We start from the raw sequence: 26,654 nt of genomic DNA on the forward strand, positions 1-26,654 counted from the left end.
AGCCTTTCCCCCTCTTTAAGTGTGAAAAGCTGTGTCAAATAGCATGGAGTGATTGTGATTCAAGAGGTCAAATGGTTAGTGTGTTTAGATGCTTAAAATAGTTCTTACAATAGCACTAAGAAAGTGTCATTTTTCAAAACAGGGGATTTAAGTCTACTTTTTATGGCTTTCCCCATTATTTTTATTTATTTTTTCTGATTAGGGGCCAAGTCCACAAAGCTCTGTCAAACTGGGCTAGTATTTTGTTAAACTGCTTGTGTTTACATGGGAGGAGAATGATTTAGAAACTGTTTGCTAATAGGGCAGTACAGTTGGATAACTTGAAAATAATATGGCTTCTTGTAAAGCTCTTAGTACTGAGAAGGAAGATTCTTATACATAGGTTACACGAAGTGCTGGTACCTCGAGCTATAGATCTGACATTCAGTTGTGAAAATTTGCTATGGCCACATGAACAGATTTGTGTGTAAAATTTTCTCCTTTTTCTAGAGGGTTTTCAATTCATTCATCTCTGTTAGCTACTGACCTTTGTTTGCCTATCAGCTTAGTTTTGTAAGCTTAAAATTCTTTTTTAAAAACTGTTGGAATTTTATAGGGTGAGAGTTACCAGGATGTAGTCTGTACTATGAGCATGCTATGGTATTTATGTTGGCATCAAAATTTCCTGTCTAAAACTTAGTTGAAGTTCGTTCTTGGTTATTCAAGGTGCAAGGCCAGTAGCCTACTTGGAAATGTGAATTTGTATTTTTTGAAATATGGCCAAAGAGATTAGATTTTTTTAAAGTTTGTTGATAAATGCTACTGATCTGAAATCACTTACTCAGCCTGTATTCTATGAAATCATACAGGGAGAAACATGCCCCTTTTAAAAGATTTTGTTAAGAGATTTTGTTAATACCTGGATACTAGATACATAAAGATGTTACATTCTATCCTTAATATAGTATTATTACTGCAATATAAATCGAAAATTAGCTGTCCATGATTTATCTTCCATATGGATGCATTTATGCTTTAAGTTTGGTTTGTTTGGTCTTGTTTTTGCAGTTCTAAAAGTGATTCATTTACAAAATTTCCTACTGTGGGGAATTTTTGTTACTGACCTTCATTTGATTTGTGCTGCATGCTTTGGTTTACATGCTTTTCTATCATTACTATGATTCTGTCCCAGCCCTAAGCTAACCTCTTCTAGTGGGAGAACGGTAAATTTGCCATCTGATAAAGCCTTTTATCATTTACTTATTTTATGCTTTCCAAGTGGAATCAAACTTTTTAAAGCCCTTTTTATGTTCTTAAAAGGAAAAAGAGCAAGAAGAGTATAGCCTAAACCCTGATTTTCTTTGAGTTGGAAAAGACAAAAATGAAGGAAGATTAAATCTGTTCACCTCAAATTAGACCACATAAATCATCATTTTAAATAGTGAGATTGAATAATGAAGTGAAAAGAACTTCTAAGTATTATTAGGGCTTTTTGCTATAAAGACCGCTCCTTTCACAGGGGAGATACTATTATTAATCTGTTGGGTTTTTTTTTGTTGTTGTTAATTTTAATGTTAATTGAAGTTTTTAAGGCCTGTCCTTACTAATTCTTGTAGAACTGGGTCATCAGAATTTGAAGGTCTTTTGTCATTAGTCAAATTAGGTAAGGTGATTTCATCCCTTCCTGTGCATATGTTTAAAATGTTATTTAAATTTTTATATTTAGAAAAATATTCACATTTTGTGGTGGTGAGCCTTGTCATATACCACAATTTTCTTAAAACTGTCCAAGTTTAAGCAGTTTGAAAACTAGGAAAACTGACGCAGCTAGAGGATCTCTCTGTTTTAATGTCTTTGTTTGGGAGGAGAAGTTACTTTCAGAACAGGCAGCTTCCGTTCAAGATGATATCTATGGTTGCACATCATCGGGGACTCTTTTAATGTGTGTGTTGTGCTTTTTGTTTGGGATTTAAATCTCAATGCTCTGTATTTTTGTCTGGAATTTCAAGGGATTTTTCTTTCCAAACTGGATGGCTGTTGACAAGCCAAGTCACTAGAGGGAATGTTGGGCTTCAGGTTTGGCTGTGTCTGAGAAGTTTCTGTGGACACCTTTGGTTTGTTTTCTCCAGAGGTTCTGGACTTGTTCTCTTTATGTGTTTTATTCAAAGTCAAAGAACTGGCTTTGGTTTTGTTTTAGAAATGTTGTGAACACATTGATTTTTTCCCCCAAGACAATATATTTTATAACTAGATTAAATAGTATTGTCGATTGGACTATGTGCCTTGTAAATGTATTTCTATACACAGAAAACAACTTGAAAGACTCAAGGACATTTATTTAGGAGAAATACTGTACATCAATCTATGCATAAACGGCAGCTTATTTCTTGAGCCACTCACTGTCTAGTTTCTGTTTTTGTAGAAAATTGATATTGATTGGTTCATAGAGGGATGATTTGGTTTTACAAAACAGACTGAATAATATACAGCACTTTGCCAAAAAAAAAAAAAATGTAGCATTGCTTAAATGTGTACTAACACCAGTTTTTGTATTGGGGGAGGGGTCTTTGGTGCATTTTGCACTTCTTGAAAGTCTTTACCTGTCAGCAAATAAAATGTCTTTTGCTTCAAAATTCTTTGTCCATTTTTTTAATTTTAAAATGTTTTTTATTGATTCAGAGTGGGGGTAACCAGTTTGCCTTTACATGAAAGTTTTATTGTGAATCCCAGAAGAGATATAAGGGATGAGGAAGCCTTACATAGTTGCTAGATTTCTCAAACCCATTACCCCAAAGTTCCTAAGGATTCTATCTCTCTATTCCTGTAAGATATTTTCTCAACCATCTTTGAGATCTTTGCCAGTTAAGAGGCCCCTGGATGTTCCTCATAACTACTAACCTGACCCAACATAGACTTTGGTGTTCAGGAGGGAAGTAGTCACTTGGGAGAAAATGGGCAGACTTATGGGAATTGTTGAATTGACAGTAAATGTCAAAAACTCTACTGTATTCATAGTGCCTCAGCCTTTAATTCTTATTAATTTTCAATAATAATTTACATAAAGCACAACACACTCCCACAATTCTTTAACTTTGTTCAGAACTCAGTTTTTTCCTAATGAGTTAGGCATTTTACCTATGTATCTGTTGTAATCTATAGTCAATGGTTTCCTAATCCCTCCTCAGTTCTAACCCTCCCAACTGAACACTACGTAACCAAGGACTTCCAATATACTGAGGGCCTCTCCAAATTCTGGTCACATGATTTTCTGCTTAACTTTTGTTTTTACATACTTTCCAATATTTACCTCCAGCCAAAAAGTCCAACATTATTTGTAATGTTTTAGACCCATAATTTCCCACCTCTTCAAAGAAAAAGGGGCATGTGAAGTGAAATTTTTCTTTGAGGCCAAGCCTAGTCATTACTATTTCACATTTCAGTTGTGTCCAACTCTTTGCTAAGAAAACGCCAGATGGGGTCACAAAGATACTAGAGTGGTTTGCCATCTCCTTTTCCAGCTAATTTTACAGAGGAGGAATTGAGGCAAACAGGGTTTAATGACTTGCCTAGGGTCACACAGCTAGTAAATGTTGGCTGCCAGATTTGAACTCATGAAGATAAGTCTTCCTGATTCCAAGTCTAGGGCATTTTTTAATAGTTCAAGAGTTAACCAAAAGAGTACTTTTCTGATCAGGATGGTTTAGAATTATTCTTGCTTGAAAAGAAGGTAGGTAGAAACTTAAAATTCAAGTCAGTTCAATTAAACATTTCGAACATGTGGAAAGACAGCAATCAGTCCTTAACCTTCAGGAGTTTATGGTCATGTAAATGGATGTGACACACATACATCATTAATATACACAACTAACCCAAGTTAAAATGTGATATATGCATGGGAGGAATCAAGTTAGTTGGACAAGAGTTGTTTGTAAGTGTATAATCATTTCTATTTAAGGAATCAGCTAAGGTTCTGAGGAGGAGGCAACACCTGAAAATCTGAAGAAAAGGGAATGCAGTTCCTTCTAGGTAAACGGACTAGATAAAGGATATGCACAACTATATGGAAAGGGCAGAATGGGATGGGGAGTGGCTAATTACTAGTTCATTTTGGATAGCATAGAGAAAATGGCATGAAATAAGGCTTGGACAGCAGAGAAAGCACATCGTGGAAGGTGTTGATACCAGAGTTGTCAAAATTGAACCAGATTAACATGTAATTGGGAAATATTTTTAACAAAAATAAAAGTATATACAACATAACGTTAATTGGTGGTTTTTCTAAATCAATATGCAGCCCGCAGGGATCATTTTTATTTTGAGTGATATCATTGCTGTATAGTGGAGATAGCTCTCAAATTTCTGATGCCAATATTTCTACAAGAAAGAAATGGAAGTTGGAGATGAAAGACTGAAGGTCAGAATAGAGGTAATGACTGGAAAAGGAGATTTGAGAATGGAAATTATAATTAGATCTATGGGAGCTTAGGAGATTACTAAGTGAAAAAGTATAGAGGGACAAGAAAAAGGGACCCAGGGCAGAGCCTTGCAGACAACTTGGATGAGCATCCAGCAAAGGAAACTGGGATAGAACAGTCATAAGAAGTAAAACCAGGAGAGAGTAGTATCTCAGTCTAGGGAGAAGAGTAACAAAGATAGGAACCTAATAAAAATAGCAGCAGAGTTTCATATATCTTACATATCACAATCAATAGTGGTGGTGTTCTCAGCCTCTTATGGTGGCTTGTTCTCCACCCTGGTTCATCCACTGCACTGGACTGTGATGACTCTGGAAGAGAGAAGGCCAACTACTCTATAACTGCCTCACTTAAATCCAATTTACACATGAATCAAAAGACATCACCCATACCATTTTACCTTTTTTTACTTAGCCTAAAGTCCTGTGGCCGACAGGCAAGTCCCTAAGCAGCAGGTGTGGATACACTGGGAGCTGTAGTCACAATTCTGCACATGTAGCCCAAGCCATAAAGTCATCTTAGTGGAAGCAGCAGTGGGATTTGGCAGTCCCTTGGGTATCTAAGCAGCCTTTTAAGGACTGTACTGCTTACCTCCTAGTGTGAGGAATGGGCTAGAAAAGTGCCCTAAAAATTGCCTGCTAACTCAATGCTGACTTGCTGTGGCAGGCAGGGATCCTACCTTGCTGTGGTTGAAACAGAAAAAATAATGTACAAAAACTTTCTAGGTTTTTTTTTAGCTTTTATTTTTTAGGTTAATTTTATTTATTTTTAAAGTTAATTATTTTGTTTTCAACAGTCACTTTCATAAGATATTGACTTCTAAATTTTTCCCTCTCCTTCTTATTCTCCCCCTCCCCAAGACTGCATGTAACCTGATATAGACTATATATGTACTATCATATTAAACATATTTCCACATTAGTCACGTTGTAAAGAAAAATCAGAACTAAAAGGAAAACCCAGTAGAAAGAAAAAAACAAAAAGAGAAAATAGTATGCTTTGATCTGCATTCAGACTGCAGTTTTTTCCCTGGCTATGGATAGCAGTTTCCATCATGAGTCTTTTGGAATTGTCTTAGCTAAGTCTGTCAAAGTTGGTCATCGAACAATGTTGCTGTTAATGTGTACAATGTTCTCCTGGTTTTGCTCGCTTCACTCAGCATCAGTTCATGTAAGTCTTTCCAGATTTTTCTGAAATCTGCCTGCTCATCATTTCTTATGGAACAATAGTATTCCATTACATTCATATACCACAACTTGTTTAGCCATCCCCCAATTCATGGGCATTCCCTCAATTTCCAATTGTTTCTACCACAAAAAGAGCTGCTATAAATATTTTTGTACATGTTGGTCCTTTTCCGTTTTTATAATCTCTTTGGGATACAGATCTAGACATGGTATTGCTGCATCAAAGGGTATGTACAGTTTTATAGTCCTTTGGGCATAGTTCCAAAGTGTTCTCCATAATGGTTGGATCAGTTCACAACTCCACCAACAATGCATTAGTATTCCAATTTTCCCACATCTCCCACATTTATCATTTTCCTTTTTTGTCGTATTAGCTAATCTGCTGGTGTGTTGTTCTACCTCAGAGTTGTTTTAATTTGCATTTCTCAAATCAAAAGTGATTTAGAGCATTACAAAAACTTCTGCAGATAATTCTACTCACCATCAGTACATGGAATGTGCACACACTTATATACAACACAAAATTCAGTAGTCATGAAAGATAAACAGCTAGTTTTGAATACTGTGGATAAGTTCACTTACCTTGGCAGTATACTTTCCAGGAATGTACACATTGACAATGAGGTTGACACATTGTCAGAAACAGCTCAGTGTTTGGGAGGCTCCAAAGGAAAGTGTGAGAGAGAAGAGGTATTAGACTGACTACCAAACTGAAGGTCTACACTGGGCTGACCTCATTGTAGTATGCCTGTGAAACCTGAAGAGTCTACCACTACCTTGCCAGGAAACAATCGCTTCCATCTGAATTGTCTTAGGAAGATTCTGAAGATCACCTGGCAGGACAAGGTACCAGACACTGAGGTCCTTTCTCCAGCTAAATTGCCAAGCATTCAGACTCTATTGCAGAGAGTGTAACTGTGGCCACATTGTTCTAATGCCAAACATACGCCTGCCAAAAAGACTTATGGAGAACTCACAAAGGGCAAGTGCTCACATGGTGGTTGGAAAAAGCAATGCAAGAATACTCTTAAGGTTTCTCTTAAAAACTCTTCTTTTTAAGACCACCCAGCTTGGCATGCCCTGATCAGGGAAGATGCAATGTTCTATGAGCAGAGCAGAATTGAAGTACCTCAAAAAAAATGTGAGATGAACAAATTTAGAGAATACAATTCAAATGCTGACATGGACTATTTTTTAAATTTAATTAATTTATTTGTTTTCAGTTTTCAATAATCATTTCCATAAGTTTTAAATTTCCTTCCCCTCTCTTCCCTTTCCTCCCCAAGATAGCATGCAATCTTATATGGGTTCTGTACTTACATTCTTATTAAACACATTTTCACATTAGTCATGTTGCAAAGAAGAATTCAAATGAATGGGAGAAATCACCAGAAAAACCAAACCAAATCAAAACATAACACAAGAGAAAATAATCTGCTTCATTCTGTGTTCTGATTCCATAGTTCTTTCTCTGGATATGGATAGCATTTTGCCTCAAGAATGCTTTGGGAATGTTTTAGGTTCTTGCATTGCTGTGAAGGGCTAAATCTATCTGAAACAGTCCTTGCACACTGTGGCTGTTACTGTGTATAATGTCCTCCTGGTTCTGCTCACTTCACTCAGCATCAGTTCATGTAAGTCTTTCCAGATTTTTCTGAAGTCTGACTGTTCATCATTTCTTACAGTACAACAGTATTCCCTTACATTCATATACCATAACTTATTTAGCCATTCTCCAATTGATGGGTATTCCCTCGATTTCTAGTTCTTGGCCACCACAAAAAGCTGTTATAAATATTTTTGTACGTGTGGGACCTTTTCTCATTTTTATGATCTCTTTGGGATACAGCTCTGGAAGAGATATTGCTGACTCAAAGCATATACACATTTTTGTAGCCCTTTGGCTATAGTTTCAAATTGCTCTCCAGAATGGTGGGATCAACTCACAGCTCCACCAACAATGAATTAGTGTTCCAGCTCTCCCACATCTCCAGCATTTATCATCTTCCTGTTTTGTCATATTACCCAATCTGATAGGTGTGATGTGGTACCTCAGAGTTGTTTTGATTTGCATCTCTCTAATCAATAGTGATTTAAAGAATTTTTTTCATATGACTATAGGTAGCTTTAATTTCTTCCTCTGAAAACTGCCTGTTCATACCCTTTGACCATTTATCAATTGGAGAGTGACTTGTATTCTGGTAAATTTGACTCAGGTCTCTATATATTTTAGAAATGAGGCCTTTATCACAGATACTAGTTGTAAAAATTCTTTCCCAGTTTTCTGCTTCCCTCCTAATCTTGGTTGCATTGGGTTTCTTTGTGCAAAACTTTTCAATTTAATGTAATCAAAATTATCCATTTTGCATTTCATAATGTTCTGTATCTCTTGTTTGGTCATAAATTCCTCCATTCTTGACATGGACTATTTGTGAATGACCTGTCACAGAGCATTCAGAGCTGCTCTTGGTCTGATCAGGCATTGTCAGCCACACTGTAACTTGACTTTAACATAGTGATGTCATTTTGGTCCTCTTCAAGAATAAAGAATACCAACTAACACTATATACTTGAAGGTATTAGTATTTCAAAAAGAGAGGATCATGCTTTGGGAACACTGGGACTCAGAGCTGTCAAAGTGATTTGTCCAAGTTCATACCATTAGTAAATAGTAGAGATAGAACTGGAACCTAAATCCTCTTTTTAAAAAATTGTTATTAATACATTTTGCATTTGTGTCACCTACATTTTTCAATATAGTCTTCCCTTTTTACCATCCCTGCCTCAGAGAACCATGCTTATAACAGAGAATAAAAACAAGAAAAAAAGTTCAGCAAAACTAATGAACACATCAAAAAAGTCTAATTAGACATGCATGTAGTTCTACTACAACTCTGCCAAAGAAGCAGAGGAAGGTGCCTTCACCTATCTCTTTGAGGCTAAGCTTGTCCATAATTTCATAGACTCTGGTTCCAAAGGCTTTATTCTTTCCATTTACATTGATAGTCATTGTGTATATTTATTATTTGCCTGGTTCTGCTTATTTCACTTTACATCAGTTTATTTTTCCATCCTTCTCTGTTGTTCATCCTATTGTTTCTTACAGCACAGTAATATACCATTACATTCATGTACCCCAACTTGTTTAGCCATTCCCCAATTGATGAACATCTACTTTTGTTTCCAATAGTTTGATACTACAAAAGGTGCTGCAATAATATTTCAGTAAAAACAGGGCCTTTCTAAGAGTAAATACATATCTAAGAGTATATATACCTACGTGTAAAATCTGAGTCAAGGAGTATGCAAATTTCAGCCCCTTTCTTTACCTAAATACAAAATTCACAGCTCTCCCAAAAGTGAATTAGTGTTCCCATTTCCCCACAATTCATCTTTGTTATCTTTGCCAATATGCTGGGCATAAGGTAAAACGTCTGGATTCTTTTAATTTTTTCTTATTATTAGAAATTTGGAATTTGCAATTCTTCTGATAACTGTTATATATATTATATAACATATATATTATATATTAGGGAATAGCTTTTGGTCTTTTATATTTCTGTTAGTAGCCTTTATATCTTGAATATTAGACCTAAATTAGAGATATGTGATAAAGAATTTTTTCCCAGATGATTGCTTCCCTTCTTACCTATATGCATTATGTTAATACAAAAATTTTTCAACAATGTTATCAAATTTATCTTTTAAATTATCATTCATCCTTTAAAATCACTACCAATCCTTTATTTGGTTAAGAATTAACTCTCTAAGGGAGAGAAAATTTAAGACTTGGGGAAGTGACCGTTGAAAATGGAAAACAAATTAAATTTTTTTAAAAAAAGGACTACTGAAGGCAATGAATGTCGCAGTCTACTGTTTGATAAACCCAAGGACCCCAGCTTCTGGGATAAGAACTCACTGTTCAACAAAAATTGCTGGGAAAACTGGATAACAGTGTGGCAGAAACTAGGCATAGACTCATGCCTGACACCGTACACAAGAATAAAGTCCAAATGGGTACATGATCTAGGTATAAACATTGATACCATGGACAAACTGGAGGAGCAAGGAATAGTGTATCAGATTTATGGAGAAGGGAAGAATTTTTGACTAAAGAAGAGATAGAAAGCATTATGAAGTACAAGATGAATAATTTTGATTACATTAAACTGAAAAGTTTTTGCACAACCAAACCCAATGCAACCAAAATTTGGAGAGATGTAGTATATTGGGAAAGAATTTTTACAGCTAATCTCAGGGATAAAACCTTTATTTCTAGAATATATAGAGAACTGAGTCAAATGTACAACAATATAAATCATTCCCCAACTGATAAAATGGTCAAAGGATGTGAACAGGCAATTTTCATAGGAAGAAATTAAAGATATCTATAATCATATAAAAAATGCTCTAAATCCCTTTTGATTAGAGAGATGGAAACCAAAACAACTCTGAGGTACCTCATCACACCTATTAGACTGGCAAACATGACAGAACAGGAAAATGATAAATACTGGAGAAGATGTGGGAGAGCTGGAACACTAATTCGTTGTTGGTGGAGCTGTGAGCTCATCCAACCATTCTGGAAAGCAATTTGGAACTATACCCAAAGGGCTACAAAAATGTGCATACCCTTTGACCCAGCAATACTGCTTCTAGGACTGTATCCCAAAGAGATCATAAAAATGGGAAAGGGTCCCACATGTACAAAAATATTTATAGCAGCACTCTTTGTGGTGGCCAAAAATTGGAAATCAAGGGGATGCCCATCAGTTGGGAAATGGCTGAATAAATTATGGTATATGAATGTAATGGAATACTATTACTCTATAAGAAATGATGAACAAGAAGACTTCAGAGAGGCCTGGCAAGACTTATATGACCTGATGCTGAGTGAAAGGAGCAGAACCAGGAGAACTTTGTGCACAGCTTCGACCACAGTGTGCAAGAGTTTTTTCTGGTAGACTTGGAACTTCATTGCAATACAAGAACATAAAAACAACAAAAAAAAATTCCCAATGGTCTTCTAAGGCAACATGCCTTCCACATCCAGAGAAAGAACTATGGAATTCAATCACAGAATGCAGCAGATCATTTTGTGTGTGTGTGTGTGTGTGTGTGTGTGTGTGTGTGTGTGTGTGTATGTATGTGTATTATGTTTTGGTTTGTTATATTTCTCCCATTTATTTTAGTTCTTCTACACAGCATGACTATAGTGAAAATGTATTCCATAGGAATGTATGTGTAGATCCTATATAGAATTGTATGCCATCTTGGGGAGGGGGGGGTGGTAAGGGGTGGGTGGGGGAAAAAAAATTCTAAGTTTTATGGTAGTGATTATAGAACATTAAAAATAAATAAAATGAATATTAAAAAAGACTACTGAGTGCCCATTAAATATATATGCATTAAAAAAAGAACTCCCTAGTCACAGTTGTAAAAGGTATCTGAAAGGGGAGGAGCCAAGATGGCGGAGTAGAAAGATACACGTATGCTAGCTCCAAACCCACAGCCCAAAAAATACCTGTAAAGAAGAACTCCCAAGAAATTCTGGAGCAGCAGAAGCCACAGAACAACGGAGTGGAGGAGATTTCTGTTCCAGAGAGACCTGAAAAACCAATGTGAAAGGTCCGTTGCGCACTGGACCGGGGCAGAGCCCAGATCTGCCTTGGCTGCACAGCAAGGAGAGGAGCGGATCCGAGCAGGCTTCAGTGACAGAATCTCCAGCAGCCACACAGGTCCCTCCACCCACAGGTCAGTGAGAGTCTTTTTGGCTTGCAGAGAGGGAAGCAGAGTGTCCCCATAACTCAGGCCCCCTCGGGAGGGAGCAGCAGAGGCGGCAGCCGACAAGGGCTCCCCAAGCAGGCAGGAGCCCGGATCCATTGTTGAAGGTCCCCACATAAACCCCCTGAGGGAACTGAGCCCTGAGTGGCAGCCCTGCCCTCACCCGAGCAGCTGAACTTAATCTCACGCTGAATAACAGCCCCACCCCTGCCAAAAGCCCTGAGGCTGGGAAGCAGCATTTGAATCTTAGCCCCTAAGTGCTAGGTGGGCAGATCTGGAGGTGTGGTGGGTGTGGAAAGGAAACTCAGAAGTCAAGTAACTGGCTGGGAAAATGCCCAGAAAAGGGAAAAAAAATAAGACCATAGAAGGTTACTTTCTTGGTGAACAGATATCTCCTCCCATCCTTTCTGATGAGGAAGAACAATGCTTACCATCAGGGAAAGAAATAAACGTCAAGGCTTCTGTATCCCAAACATCCATAATTAATATTCAATGGGCTCAGGCCATGAAAAAGCTCAAAAAGGATTTTGAAAATCAAGTTAGAGAGGTGGAGGAAAAACTGGGAAGAGAAATGAGAGAGATGAAAGAAAAGCATGAAAACCAGGTCAACACCTTGCTAAAGGAGACCCAAAAAAATGCTGAAGAAAATAACACCTTGAAAAATAGGCTAACTCAATTGGCAAAAGAGGTTCAAAAAGCCAATGAGGAGAAGAATTCTTTAAAAAGCAGAATTAGTCAAATGGAAAAGGAGGTTCAAAAGCTCACTGAAGAAAATAATTCTTTCAAAATTAGAATGGAACAGATGGAGGCTAATGACTTTATGAGAAACCAAGAAATCACAAAACAAAACTAAAAGAATGAAACAATGGAAGATAAGGTGAAATATCTCACTGGAAAAACAACTGACCTGGAAAACAGATCCAGGAGAGACAATTTAAAAATTATGGGACTACCTGAAAGCCATGATCAAAAAAAGAGCCTAGACATTATCTTCCATGAAATTATCAAGGAAAACTGCCCTGATATTCTAGAACCAGAGGGCAAAATAAGTATTCAGGGAATCCACAGATCACCGCCTGAAAGAGATCCAAAAAGAGAAACTCCTAGGAACATTGTGGCCAAATTCCAGAGTTCCCTGGTCAAGGAGAAAATATTGCAAGCAGCTAGAAAGAAACAATTCAAGTATTGTGGAAATACAATCAGGATAACACAAGATCTAGCAGCTTCTACATTAAGGGACCGAAGGGTGTGAAATAGGTTATTCCAGAAGTCAAAGGAACTAGGACTAAACCCAAGAATCACCTACCCAGCAAAACTGAGTATAACACTTCAGGGGAAAAATTGATCTTTCAATGAAATAGAGGACTTTCAAATTAAATAGTTTACCATCAGTGAAGTAGCTGGACTTGATGCTGATTTCATCTTCATTGAAGGAGTCAACAACATCATTGAAAACATTATGCTAAAAAGCATAGGAGCAAGCACCTAGTCCTGTTTCACTTCATTGGTGACTGGGAAAGCACAAGAGGGTCATCCATTATCCAGAACCCATGCAAGCATGCCATCATGGAACTGATATACAATAACAACAAACTTCTTCAGGCAATCAAATTTTGCCATGATCTTCCACAAATCTTCACCAACTGATAGTATCAAAGGCCTTGGTCAGATTGACAAATATTATATACAGACCTCTCTTCTGTTCTTAGCATTTTTCCTGCAGTTGAGGGGCATCAAACATCATGTTGATTATTCCTCTGCCTTTCCTGAAGCCACACTGGCTCTTTGGTAAATGACCATCTTCCAAGTGAAGGATCAGACTATTAAGAAGGACTCTGGCAAGAATCTTGCCAGTAATGACTAAACGAGAAACACCCCCCTCCACTTCCATACTGTGGTTGTTACAGCACAACCTATTTCCTTTTCCTATACTGAGATGGATAAGGGAGGCATCTTTGAACTCCTGGGAAATAACTTGCCATATAACCTGGAAAATCTCAGTCAACTTTTGTATGAGCAGTGGACCCCTTGTATTGTAAATCTCAAATGGAATGGAATCAGCACCAAGCACTTTGCCACATAAAAAGAACCTAATGGCATTCAAAACCTCTTCTTCAACTGGAAGTTCAGTTAAAGAGAGATTGACTTTAACTGAAGTGTATAGTCCATGGCTTCAGGACTGGTCAATGACAGTCTGTTGAGAACACTATGGAAATGTTCAGCCCATCTCTCCATCTGCTATTTGGATGCAGTACCATGTCCTTAACACTAATCAGTTTGGCTCCATCAGCACTGAGTAGTTGAGATGCACCATAGGTCTTAGGCCTATAAATAGCCTTAGGGAATTATAGAAGCATTTTGGGTTGTTACTATCAGCATAAAACTGAATTGTATCTGCCTTCTTACTGAGCCAAGAATTTAGCATCCCTCTAAGCTCTGCTTGTACTTTACTTTTGATGGAGTTAAACTCTGCCTTCCTAGAGACAAATGGATTATCCTGCTGGGAAAACCCTGTGGAGTTCTCATTTTTCCATTTAGTAGATTCTGAATTTCCCTATCATTTTCATCAAACCAGTACTGATTGTGTAAGTGTTCTAGCCCAGACGAATAAATGCAGTGCTCTACACCAAATCTCTGAAAGCTGCCCACTCCTTTTCTGCTCCATAGTTGCTGTGTGCTGGTTCAGCTTTCTCTCTGAGTAAGCAACAAAGTGTTTACTCCAATTTGTTGACATCAAGTCCTCAGCAGTGGTCTTGCCTCGGGAGCACCTGTTTTTTGTTGAATTTTAATGTTTAGCTTGGAGAGGACATGTCCATGATATATGATTGGTTCTTCACACTGCACTACACATTACCTTAAAAATGCTAGTGTTTGCTGGGAGGGTGCAGCCACAAAGTTTTATTAGGTAAACAGAAGACAATGTTGGTGATGAGGTCATAAGATGCAAATTTTCAATAGTAAGTGACAATTGCTGTTACTACTTCTGACTTTATTCCTCTCAAGGACTCCCCGCTATGTTTGATAGTCTATGCCTACTCTACTGATGATGAGGGTCTCCAGGTCTTCATAATTTTTTTATTTTTACCTCATCAGGGTTCATCATGGCAAGAACTTATACACTGTTGATGCTGGCTTGGCACTTCCCTGAAAGTGGCAATCACACTGTCATGAACTTGTGTTTACTTCTTTTGGGAGGTATACAAACTTGCTGATTGAATCAATTCCAGTGAGAAACTTACATCAGCTTCAAGATACTCCTCATCATGACAACCACTCTAGAAAAATGTGTATCCAGGTCTGATTTCAGTAAATTGGCCTTTGTTTGCCAACTCTTTCACTCGAGGTTGCTATTTGGAAGCAATATCTACTGAGATCTCTCATAGGAGCTGTTCATCTTTCAGGTCTACTGGATTTCACATTGTCCATAAGTATGTGCACCTCTATACACCAATGGTGAGTGGAATCATCTTTGCAAAAGATTTTATACTTTTTTTGTGTTTCAACAGTGGGGGGTAGGATCCCTGCCTGCCGTGATAAGCAGGTCAAGGTTAGTTTAGGTGAAGTAAACAATTTTTAGGGTACCTTTTCTAGCCTCTTCCTCATGCTAGGTCAGCAGTGATTCTTTAAAAAGGTGGCTCAGACACCTAGGGGGCTCCCAAATCCTACTGCTGCTTCAGTCCAGTGAGATGACCCTGTGCCCTTGACTGCCTGTGTGCAGGGTTGTGACTACAACTCCTAATACATCAGCACCTGCTGCTTCATCACTTGCCCATCACCACAGAACTCTGACTAAGGAGTAAAATAATAAAGTAATGAAATAGTAAAATGTAAAATGGCATAGGTGATGTCTTTTGATTTGGGTATAAATTGGCTTTACGGTACGTAGATTTGCACAAAATCTTCCACAGTCATCAATGTCCAGTGGCAAAAGTCAAGATGACTTACTATGGCTTGGGATGCAGTGGATAACCTTGGCATCCTCAATGTCTAACCAAGCTCTAAACATTACACAGTGACTGGTTCTACTATCTTCATGACCCGCTGGAACAAATGGTTCATATCCACCTGTTCTGGAGGCAAGTCTTCACATACTTGGGGTAGATACTCATCCAACTCACTGATAGGTTTGAGTCCCTCAGTTACCCCCAACCTGGCTCAGCTGTCTGTCAAAATGGTTCTGCCAGAATGTGGCCACTGCAGATGTTATAGTTTCTTGGAACCACAGGTGACAGAGCTGGGTGGCAGATGGACATCAAGGGTGGAAAGCAGCCCTGAATAAAGTATTCACAAAGCTGTCACACCAGAAGCACTACTATCATATGAACACCTATACACCCCATTAGGGAGGTGTAAAAGAACACTGAATGGTCTAGCTATGCTATCAGGATCAGATGATATTGAGACATATGAAAGTGCTTTCTAAACTGTACTGCACTATTTAAAGGAAAGCTGCAATGCATACAATGTCAGAATTTACCTATATGCTTAGGTTATTGTATCTTCATGAACTCTTATCTAAAGTCACTATTCACATCCTATATGAGTCTTTTCCTGAAACTTTTGTTGTTCAGTCATGTCCAACTCTTCGTGACCCCATTTGGGTTTTCTTAGCAAAGATGCTGGACTGATTTTCCATCTCCTTCTCCAGCTCCTTTTGCAGGACAGGAAATCGAGGCAAACAAGATTAAATGACTTGCCCAGAGTCACACAGGTAGCAAGTATCTGAGGCCAGAGCTGAACTCAGGAAGGTGAGTCTTCCTGACTCTAGGACCAGCACTCTATCCGCTATTCCACGAAGCGGCCATCTGCTGAAACTACCCTGTATTTATTTTGAGAAGCAGCCATGATATAATAGAGAGGTGGTTTTGGAGCTACAAGGAATGGGCTTTAGGGCCTAACTTGGATTCAGACTGGTGACTGTGGGCAAGCCAAGAAACCTTTCAGTGTTCTAGGCCCGAGGTGTCAAATTCACCAGCTGCTACAGCAGCTGCAAAATTACCCAGTGCAGATTAAATCAGATTAAAATGTAATTGGATATTTAACAAAATAAATAAAAACATAATAAAACAGATATTACATTTTAAAACTAAGTAAACATGTGCCAGTAGGGATCCTAACATATGACTGAATGGTTCCCTTTTCTATTTGAGTTTGATATCATTGGTCTATTAGAGCATGATGGGATTAAAGCATTTGCCCAGGATCACAAGTCAATATGTATAAGATATATGTCAGCACTTGAACCCAATTCATCCTGGTGGGAGCAGCTCTCTAGCTACCATGCCATGACACTTCTCTTATTACTAATAGAGTACTAGATAATAAAACAGCTTGATAAGAAAGCTATTATATTTTTGCACTCTTCTGAAGCTTATAGGAATTTTTTAAATGTTTCAAGTTCATTTTCCTTGCATCTTTAGAAAAACTTCTGTTTTGTTTATTTTAACAGCACAGTTCTTGTATCTATAAAATGAGGTTTCAAAGTCTACCAACTGTCCAGCCAGGAAAGTCAGAAAAAAAGATAATGGAAAGAAGATATGAAGATGTTATACAAGATGGTGAAATTCTAAGTAATGCTTTTCCCCTTTTGCTATGTCCTTCAAGTCTGTATAACCAAAAAAACTTAAGGAACCAAAACTGAAAGAGAAACTCAAGAAACCAAACCTAATTGTAAAGGTGACTGATACATGCTGGCACAGCATTTCATTTGTAGTATAAACTGAATGGAAGGGAAGTGAAACATTCTTAGCTTATGTCTTTATGTAATGCTATACTAAGAATATATGAGTTTCAAGAAGGCAGGGGCCATTAACATAAAAATTAACTGTTACTGCAATATAGTAATGAAGTTATTTTTTCGAAATTTCACAAGGCAACATGTATCACAACAAAAATCGAAGATTTAGAATTTGGAATACTGAAAACTCAAGGTTGCCAATCAATAGTAACAGACTACTTGGCTTTTTTCCACTTTGAATCCATCCCTTAAAGATCCCCTGCATCCCAAGGACCATGAGATTTCCTGTTAAAACCCACATGATCTTCAAAGCAGGTATTCGTAATACATTATAACAAAATCCCACCATAACATGAAATCCTGCTGCTCAACTTGAGCCATAAACCAAGTGCTTGGCAAACCTCTGAACTAACTCTATTTGGTAACACTGTTTCACCTAATAACATGATTAGCTAGAACGTGCTCATACATAAATGCCACAGGAGTGGTATTGCCAATGATTGCTATAGGAAAGCTTCATGAAAAAGGTGGGATTTGGACTGAGTTTTTTAAAATGGGAGAGTTTTTGATGGGTTGGGGTCATTGTAGGCAGAGGAAACAATACAAGAAAAGAAATGACAACAAGAAAAATACAACACATTTTCATAGGATGGTGAACAGATAAGTTTATCTATGGCCCAAATGTTCCTATAAGGAAGAAATGGAGAAAAAAATGAAGAAAAGCAAGTTGGGTCAGATTGTAGGAGGCCCTGAATTTTGAGATGGGGAAGATGAATATGGCAATTAGGAAAGTGACATGATAAAACCTGGGTTTTAGGAAAATTACTCTGATAGTGTCGTGCTGGACAAAACCAGAAGGGGGAGAGACAGCTGACATGCTGATCAATTAGGAAGCTACTTCAATAATCCAGGTAATGTGGGATAGTGGCTTAGGGCCATATTAGTAGGAATCGATGATAGTGCTGGAGACAGAAGTTGTAAAGGAAGAAGGTGACTAGGGCATGATAACTGGCTGGATGTGGAGAAAAGGAAAAAAAGATGAGTAGCCCAATATAGTGGGTAAAATCTTGGACCTATAGCGAAGAAAGGTTTTAAATGCTGCCTACAATATTTACAAGTTGTGTGACCATAGATAGGTAAGTCATTGAATTTCTTAAAGTCTCAATTTCCTTATCAGTTAAATACTTCTTCTGATTCTAATTAGCTGTATTGACCATGAACACAACCTTTCTAACTCTGGTTTCCTCATTTGTTTTTTTTATCTAAGGTGGCTAAACACAGTGCTTTGCACACAGGAGATATTTAAGTTCACTAAATTCAAATGAATTCAATTTTATTGTATTGACCTTGCAGACACCTCTCTTTGATATTTCCCCCAGTGTCTAGCCTTAGGAAATCCACATCCAGTAGATTATAAGGTACTTATTAGCTAGGACTATGTCATTTTTGTTTTTATATTTCCTCCAGTGCCTAGCACAGTGTCTGGTAGTATAAGAGGTAATAATAGCAGTAATTAGGATTTATACAGCATTTTAAGGTTGATAAAGGACTTTAGAAATATCTCATCTTCACAACAACTCTGGGAGGTAGGTGCTATTATTAACCCCATTTTACAAATGAGAGAACTGAGGTAAACAGTTTAAGTGACTTTTCAAGGGTCACACAGACAGTGTCTGAGGCTGTATTTGAACTCAGGTCTTCTTGCCTCCAAGCCCAACTATTTTCCAACTATACCACCTAACTGACTGTTAAATACACTTAAAAAAAGTTTATAATTACTATCTTCTGACTTTTTTTTTTTTAGGCAAGAACATAGATACATAACTTTTCCTTATCACACTTTGGATAGCCTATCCTGATGCCAGTCTTCTGTCCATGTATACTACTTTAGAGAGTTCTAGACCCTTTCTCTGCATATGTTCTATTAGCTCTAAAGCCTACTGCACTTCCCAGTGACAATATTATGTTTCTTCTTGGTGATCCAGATGCTCTCCATTTGACTTCTCTCTGTGGTTCCTATGTATCTTCACATGGGTATATTTTGCTATGGTATTCTTCCTCTCCTCCTCCTTCCTAAACTTTGTAATGTATCTTGTTTCTTCTGAACAAGTAATACCTTTCTAGACTCAAATTCCATTAAGAGGTCTCATCTTACTAGGACTCAATGACATTAGGTCAAATTTTCCCCTCTCAGAATAAGTAAGGGTGGACCATGTTCAAAGCATTCTGGAAAGAAATTGCTTAACTTATCAGAAAATGAAATATAGTACCTTTAAGTTTTCTTTGATTCTGAAACTGCCATAAAAAAGTGTGAATGAGCCTGACTAGGGAGAGTCAAGGAAATAAATGGAGAATTGGGAATGGACAACGGATTCAGTGAGTTTGGATATGAAGAAGAAAGGTATAATAGGAAACTTTTAGGAAGAATAGGAGCGCAATTCTTTTTTTACCCCAAATTTATTAATTTATTTTCAGTTTTCAACAATCACTTCCATAAGTTTTAAATTTTCTCCTCCTCTGTCCCCAAGACGGCATACAATGTTATACAGGCTTTACACATACATTCCTATTAAACACATTTTCACATTAGTCATGTTGCATAGAAGAATTACTGCGAATGGAGGAAACCATGAGAAAAACAAAACAAAAAACATTAACAAAAGAGAAAAGTCTGCTTCATTCTGCATTCTGACTCCATAGTACTTTGGATGTAGATGGCATTTTGCCTCAAGAGTCCTTTGGGGATGTTTTAGGTCCTTGCATTACTGTGAAGGGCTTAGTTTATCAAAATCAGTTCTCTCACATTGTGGCTGTTACTGTGTATAACGTTCTCCTGGTTCTGCTCACTTCACTCAACATCAGTTTATATAAGTCTTTCCAGGTTTTTCTGAAGTCCAACTGCTTGTCATTTCTTATAGCACAATAAGCTCAATTCTTTTGAGTCTTAAAAAATAACTATAGTTTTGAAGCCACAAATTACAAGAGTTATAGCATGCTTAGGTCACAAGCCATTCTAATAAACAGAAAGTGAGGACAATAGTTAGATTTTTTTTGAATCAATGAACTGAAGAACTGGTTCTTGCAACAAAGGGGAGGTAACATTATACAGTGATGAAAGTCCTAGACCTGGATTCAAATTCAAATGCTATTTACAAGTTTTGTATGTGACTTGGAGCGAGTCAATTCAGCTTCTGAGGCCTCAGTTTCCTTATCCTGAAAATGAGGGTATTGAAATCCACTGATTCCAAAGTCTCTTCTAATTTGGACAACCCATGATTCTATAGATCACCTTGTATAATGTTTACAATTACCAATGTAAAGTTTCAACTGTTAACTGGCTTTAAGGTTGGAGTTCTGTCAAGTAATAGTCAACTCCCACCTGAATGTCATTCTCCAAAATATTCTCAAAGATGATTTTAAAATGCTCTTACCTCAGTATTCTAAGGAAAATGTTATTCAAATAGACCATTATGTGAATTCTTTTAGTAAATGTGCATTAAATGCAGTACTCACTTTTCCCCTCAAACATTCCCCTCTTCCAAACTTTTCTACCACCATCCTCCTAGGCCCCTAGGCTCATAACTTAGGTGTCATCCCTGACTCCTCACTCTCTCTCCCCCTCTGCCTCCATCTCCCATATCCAATCTGTTACCAAGGACAGTCAATTTTACCTTTGTAACATCTCTGACCTATGCCTCCTTCTCTCCTTTGACACTGTCACTACTGTGTGCCAGTCCTCATCACCTCATTCTTGGACTACAGCAATAGCCTACTGGTTGATATGCCCATCACAAGTCTCTCTCCACTCCAATCTATCCTCCTATTTTCCTAAAGCAAATGTTTTACCATGTCACCCCCTATTCAATGAACTCCAGTGGCTTCCTATTATCCCCACAATCAAATATTAAATCTTTTGTTTGGCAATCAAAGCCCTTCATGGCACTCCCCACCTCCCCCTACTTTTCCAGGCTAGTTATATCTTACATCCCATTAAGTACTCCAAAATCCAGTGACATTCTGGGCATTTCCTCTGGCGCCCCCATGCCTTCAATGTTCTCTCTTCATCTCTGCCTCCTAACTTTTTTCAAATCCTAGATAAAATTCTATCTTTCACAGGAAGCCTCTCCCAATCTGCCTTAATTCTAGAACCTTCCCTCCGTTAATTATTTCCAATCTGTCCTGTATATAGCTTGTTGGTACATAATTATTTGCATGCTGTCTTCCCTATTAGATTTTGAGCTGCTCGAGGGTTGGACCTGCCTTTTATCTTTATATGTATCCCCAGGCCTTAGCATAGTGCCTGGCACATAGCAAGCATATAATAAAAGTTTATTGATTGACTGACTATATTTATTGTTATCTAGACCATGGCATAGTATAAACCTACCATGAAATTAAATAGCTATAATAAAAAGTATGATGAATATAAACCACTGTAGTTTATTAAATCTTGTAAATTTCCTAATTATTAAATAATTTCCTGTCCTTTTCATTTGTATTTTGAATAACTCTAGCAAACTTTAAATTACTGTGCTTAAAGTAAGAATTCTTGCATTCATACTTCCCTAAATATTACGTAAGAACTTAACTAAAATTCCACAAGACTGAGACCATGTTTCATCTAAACTTTTGCAACTTTCATCATGTCAATAAATATTTGCTATATGAATTACCTGCCCAAGAACACTTACTCCAGCCAAGGCTTCATATTTACCTTCTCTATCCAACTACTGCTTTTCAGAGATTGAATCCTGCTTAAGAAAGAAACATATGGAAACAAAAGAAAGAAATATACAAACATTTCTAGGACAGCCTCAGCAACCGAGGTTATTCTGACAACAGGACTTTCCTTCCCTATTTGTTTTTGTCTTACATCTGCCACTCTTACAAAAAAGCAAAGACAGTTAATACACTCTCAGAACTGCACTTACAGAGTAAATCATGTCTAGAATATTATGTCTGGTATTACTATAGTACCAGATTTAGAGGTAATAACAAGCTAGAGCAAGATAGTAAAGAAACTCGACTCTGAGGTACCACATCATACCTGTCAGATTGGCTAACATGACAAAGCAAGAAGATGATAAATGTTGGAGAAAATGTGGGAGAGTTGGAACACTTAATTCATTGCTGGTGGAGCTGTGAATTGATCCAACCATTCTGGAGAACAATTTGGAACTATGCCCAAAGGGCTACAAAAATGTGTATACCCTTTGACCCAGCAATATCACTTCTAGGACTGTATCTCAAAGAGATCGTAAAAATGGAAAAGGGCCCCACATGTACAAAAATATTATACCAGCTCTCTTTGTGATGACCAAAAACTGGAAATCAAGGGGATGCCCAAATGGGGAATGGCTGAACAACTTGTGGTATATGAATTTTGTAAAGGAATACTATTGAGCTATAAGAAATGATTAACAGGAAGACTACAGAGAAGCCTGGAAGGACATATATGAACTAATGCTGAATGAAATGAGCAGAATCAGGAGAACATTGTACACAGTAACACCCACAGTGTGTGAAGAATTTTTCTGGTAGACTTAGCCCTTCATAGCAATGCAAGGACCTAAACATCCAAAGGTCTCTTCAGGCAAAATGACATCTACATCCAGAGAAAGAACTATAGAATTGGATCGCAGAATGAAGCAGAGTATTTTCTCTTGTGTTTTGTTTTTTCTCATGGTTTCCCCCATTCATTTTAATTCCTCTATGCAACATGACTAATATGAAAATATGCTTAATAAGAATGTATGTATAGAAACCATATAAGACTGCATGCTGTCTTGTGGAGGCAGGGATTGAGGGGGAAAAAAATCTAAGACTTATGAAAGTGATTGGAGAAAACTGAAAACAAATAAATTAAAATTTAAAAAAAAAAGAAACTTGAAACCACATTAAGTAATGATTAGAAGATGAATTGAGGCTGGTTAGTCTAGAAAAGAAATTATTTATAAGGAATATATATCTGTGTACACATATATGTATATATACACACATATATGTATCCCTTTAAAATGTGTACATACGTAGATACATATATATGAATGAAAAATAATCATGTTATCATGTGAAAGACATGGTTTAATTGTCTTTGTATGGCAGATTTAGGATCAATGGGTAGCAAATTTTGGCTTACTGAAATTAAAAATAAAATCTTAAAAATTAAAACAGCTCAAAAGTCAAATGTGCTGCCTAGAGAGGTATTGAATTCCCTGGAATTTAAATAATAACTTGCTGGTGATATGGTAAACTAGATTAATGTTTTGTATTTGGCAGACTAGATGACCTTTGAGGTCCCACTCAAACGTGTTATTCTATTTTGGCATACTGGATGTATGCCAAGATGTTGTGGTATAACTTTGGCAGAAGAGACCAATAACTTATATATTTATCTTAGAGTAACTATTAACCTTACTTTGTAAAAGGGCCTCCATGAAGTTTGACAAGATCTGGTAGGTTCTTTTTTATGATACAGACCTTTGATTCCATTGACAAAGGGAACTCAGTGAGGAAAACACCTGAGGACACTGAGTCAGAATATGTGGGTCACACATATTGTATATGTTAGAGGCAGGACTTGAACCCAAGGCTGGTTCTCTATCTATTACTCCCATGTTCCCCTACCTAGCAGGTTTCACCAAGCTGAAAAAGCTTTGGGTATAGGCCTCCAATGAACTGTATGTCTGTAACCCAACAATCAACCTACCTAAGTACAGAAAGTCTCATTGTAATCAAACTGGCTATTTATGTGATTACTTTTTTGGCCATAGCAACCAACCCATAAAGACATCTGCTGAGGTACAGAAAGCTTGTGATATGTATCTATAGAGGAGGTGCCCACAATTGGTGAAATAATAGGATCCTTTAAGTATTCAAGATATTGTGACAAGTGCATCAGTAGGAATTCGAGTTTTAAAAAACATTTTTGATGAAAACAAGATGAAAAAAGCTTACAATTGTTTTTGTTTATTTTGGCTTCAACAAAAAAGTATTAAGTTGTATTCAGTTCTACTTAGTTCCATAAATCTAAAAGAACAGAAATATTAAAAATGACTGCATTGTTTAGGATTTTCTCCATCATGAATGTTTACTCTACATTAAGAGATTAATATAATCCATTTCATGGTAAGGACATTGTCACTCATTCTGTGGTAAAGCATGTAATAAAAATGCAATGTTTTGAATTTTGGGCTACTGTGGAGAAATATACTTTAGAATATTCTTTCTATCAGAATAAAAGTACGCACAAAAGTACAAATGACAAGTACGAAAAAATCTTCTGAACTTGGAGGATAGAAGAATTTTAACCCTGGTTTATATACGGAAATGAAGTAAGAGAAAACGAAATTAATGTGAATGGAGGAAATAAAACAAAAGGTGACATAATGAAAGATGATGAAATTTTGGGAAATGCTAACATTCAGCCTCGCCTCATACTCCAGATTCTAAGGAACTACATCTTTGACTTCTAGAGACAAAACCACCTAAACATTTACAACCATGAAAAACCACATGTATGCATGTAGTGAAACACAACATGTATCATACAATACTATTGGTTTTTCCTCTGTTGATCTTTGCCCAAATGTCCTTTACCATACTCCTCTCTTTGCGGTTTCCAGATTTTTTCACGAGTATATTTTCTTAATATATAATAGTACTCTGCCTCTCCTAATATGGCTGAAATAACCCCACTTTCCCTAAAAAGGTGACTTTATTAGTATTCTGCTATCCTAAGCTGGTTGCATTACACATACATCTAAATATACATGTTATGTGTACACACATATAACTATGTGTATGTAAAACATACACATATGTGCATGTTTTCTTAATACACAATGGTACTTTGCCTCTCTTCTTTCTAATGTGTCAGAAACTACTCCAATTTCCCTAAAAAAGTGGTCCTATGAGTGTTTTGAAGATCTTATTACTCCCATACTCATCTGAGTATTCTTTTAAAACTTCAAATAATAACCAAAATATGTCTGTAAATATGCATATACAGATATACACACATGTATGTGTGTATGTGTGTCTATATGTACGTGTATACTTAATACACAATGCTACTCTGCCTCTCCTCTTTCCGACATGGTAGAAGTGACTCCAGTGTACCTTAAGAAGGGGGCCTTTTGAATATTCTGATCTCTTCTACCGCCAGCCTGATCTGTGTATTTGTTTGAAATGCAAGACAATGACCAAAATGTGTGTATGTACAAATATACATATATAATGTGTTTATAAATATATGTATGCTTTCTTAATATACAATGTTACTCTGCCTCTCCTCTAATATGACAGAACTACAATTTCCCTTAAAAGAGGGCCTTATGGGTATTCTGAAGACCTCTTTTATTGCCAGCCTGTTTATGCACACATACATAAATATAGTGTAGACATTTTAAATTTAAGTGCCTCCTTTACAATTTGCTAATTGGTCAAGTGCTTGTTTATTCATTCTAAATAATAACTGGTCTCAGCCGCTGCCTGATGTCTTGTACACTTTGTCTGAGTGGGTGGCTTTTCCTTGCAATCCACTCACAAAAAAACTTCTGCATGCTCCCCCTGTATCTGTGCATCTTTCTCCTCTCCCTAAGGTAGGAGGTGAAGCCGTGTCCCTTCCACGCAGCTGGAGCCGGTCCCAGGGGCGGCAGGTGGCCAAGTGGCAAAGCTCACTGAGGGTCCGCGTTTCCCGCTTCTCACCCCCGAACCCCACCCCAGCAGCCCGAGCTCCCTTGGGAAATAAAAGCCTTCCCTCCTTTCTCCTCCAGCCTGGGCTCGCGCTTAGCTCCAGCTCCCCCCAGTCAAAGGACACTGAAGGTCGACGTGTCCCGTGGGTCGCTCCCGCGTGGCTTCGGGGGGAGGGAGGGGCAATCAGATCGAGCAAGGGAAAGGACGAGGGGGAGCAGGACGGCTGCCACTCATCTTCTATCGTAGGAAGGCGCTGGGCGGGCTCCCCTGCAGAACCTCTAGCGGCTCACGCCCGCGCAGGGGCTCACGCGGGAAGCTCCAAGGCGGGCTAGCCGCTGTGGTGGCGGGCCCAGGGAAGGGGGCGGGCACTACACGTGGTCCGGACCCGGGCCTAGCTCGCCCTTCTCCGCGAGCAGAGGAAGGCCAACCCTCTCCCCTTACCCTCCCGCACGTTCCGCCGACGAGCCAGGGCTCTTCTGAGAACACCGCCGAGCTTGGAACCCCGCATGGAATGGGAAGGAGCACAGAGGAGAGGCCGCGCGCGGTGCCAGCCCCAGGCCTCCGAGGAGGACCGGGGGATTGGAGGAGAGGGAAGGCCCAGAACAGAGGCAGAAAACGGGGAGACACGTACCCGAGTGCAAGAGTCAAGGCAAAGTCCGTGATCAGGCGCTGCCCTCCTGCCGGCCTCCCTCCTTCCTCCGCACGAGGTCCCAGAGTGGCAGCGGTGGTTGCGCGGTGTCCCGGGAACACTGAGGACAGGCCGCCACGCCGCTACAGCCCGCGAGCCCTGGACTG

General features: G+C 38.1%; 1 long non-coding RNA gene across 1 annotated transcript; it reads right to left on the reverse strand.

Moving 5' to 3' along the window:
• Nucleotides 1-4,185: 4,185 nt before the first annotated feature.
• Nucleotides 4,186-26,653, reverse strand: LOC140500707 (uncharacterized). The gene is made up of 4 exons (XR_011965850.1): nucleotides 26,491-26,653; nucleotides 11,166-11,249; nucleotides 4,676-4,765; nucleotides 4,186-4,353 (listed from the first exon to the last, which is right to left on the reverse strand). It is a non-coding gene; the product is annotated as an uncharacterized lncRNA (long non-coding RNA).
• Nucleotide 26,654: the final 1 nt, after the last annotated feature.

Source organism: Notamacropus eugenii, chromosome 4, assembly GCF_028372415.1.
Source record: "Notamacropus eugenii isolate mMacEug1 chromosome 4, mMacEug1.pri_v2, whole genome shotgun sequence".
NCBI lineage: Eukaryota > Metazoa > Chordata > Mammalia > Diprotodontia > Macropodidae > Notamacropus > Notamacropus eugenii.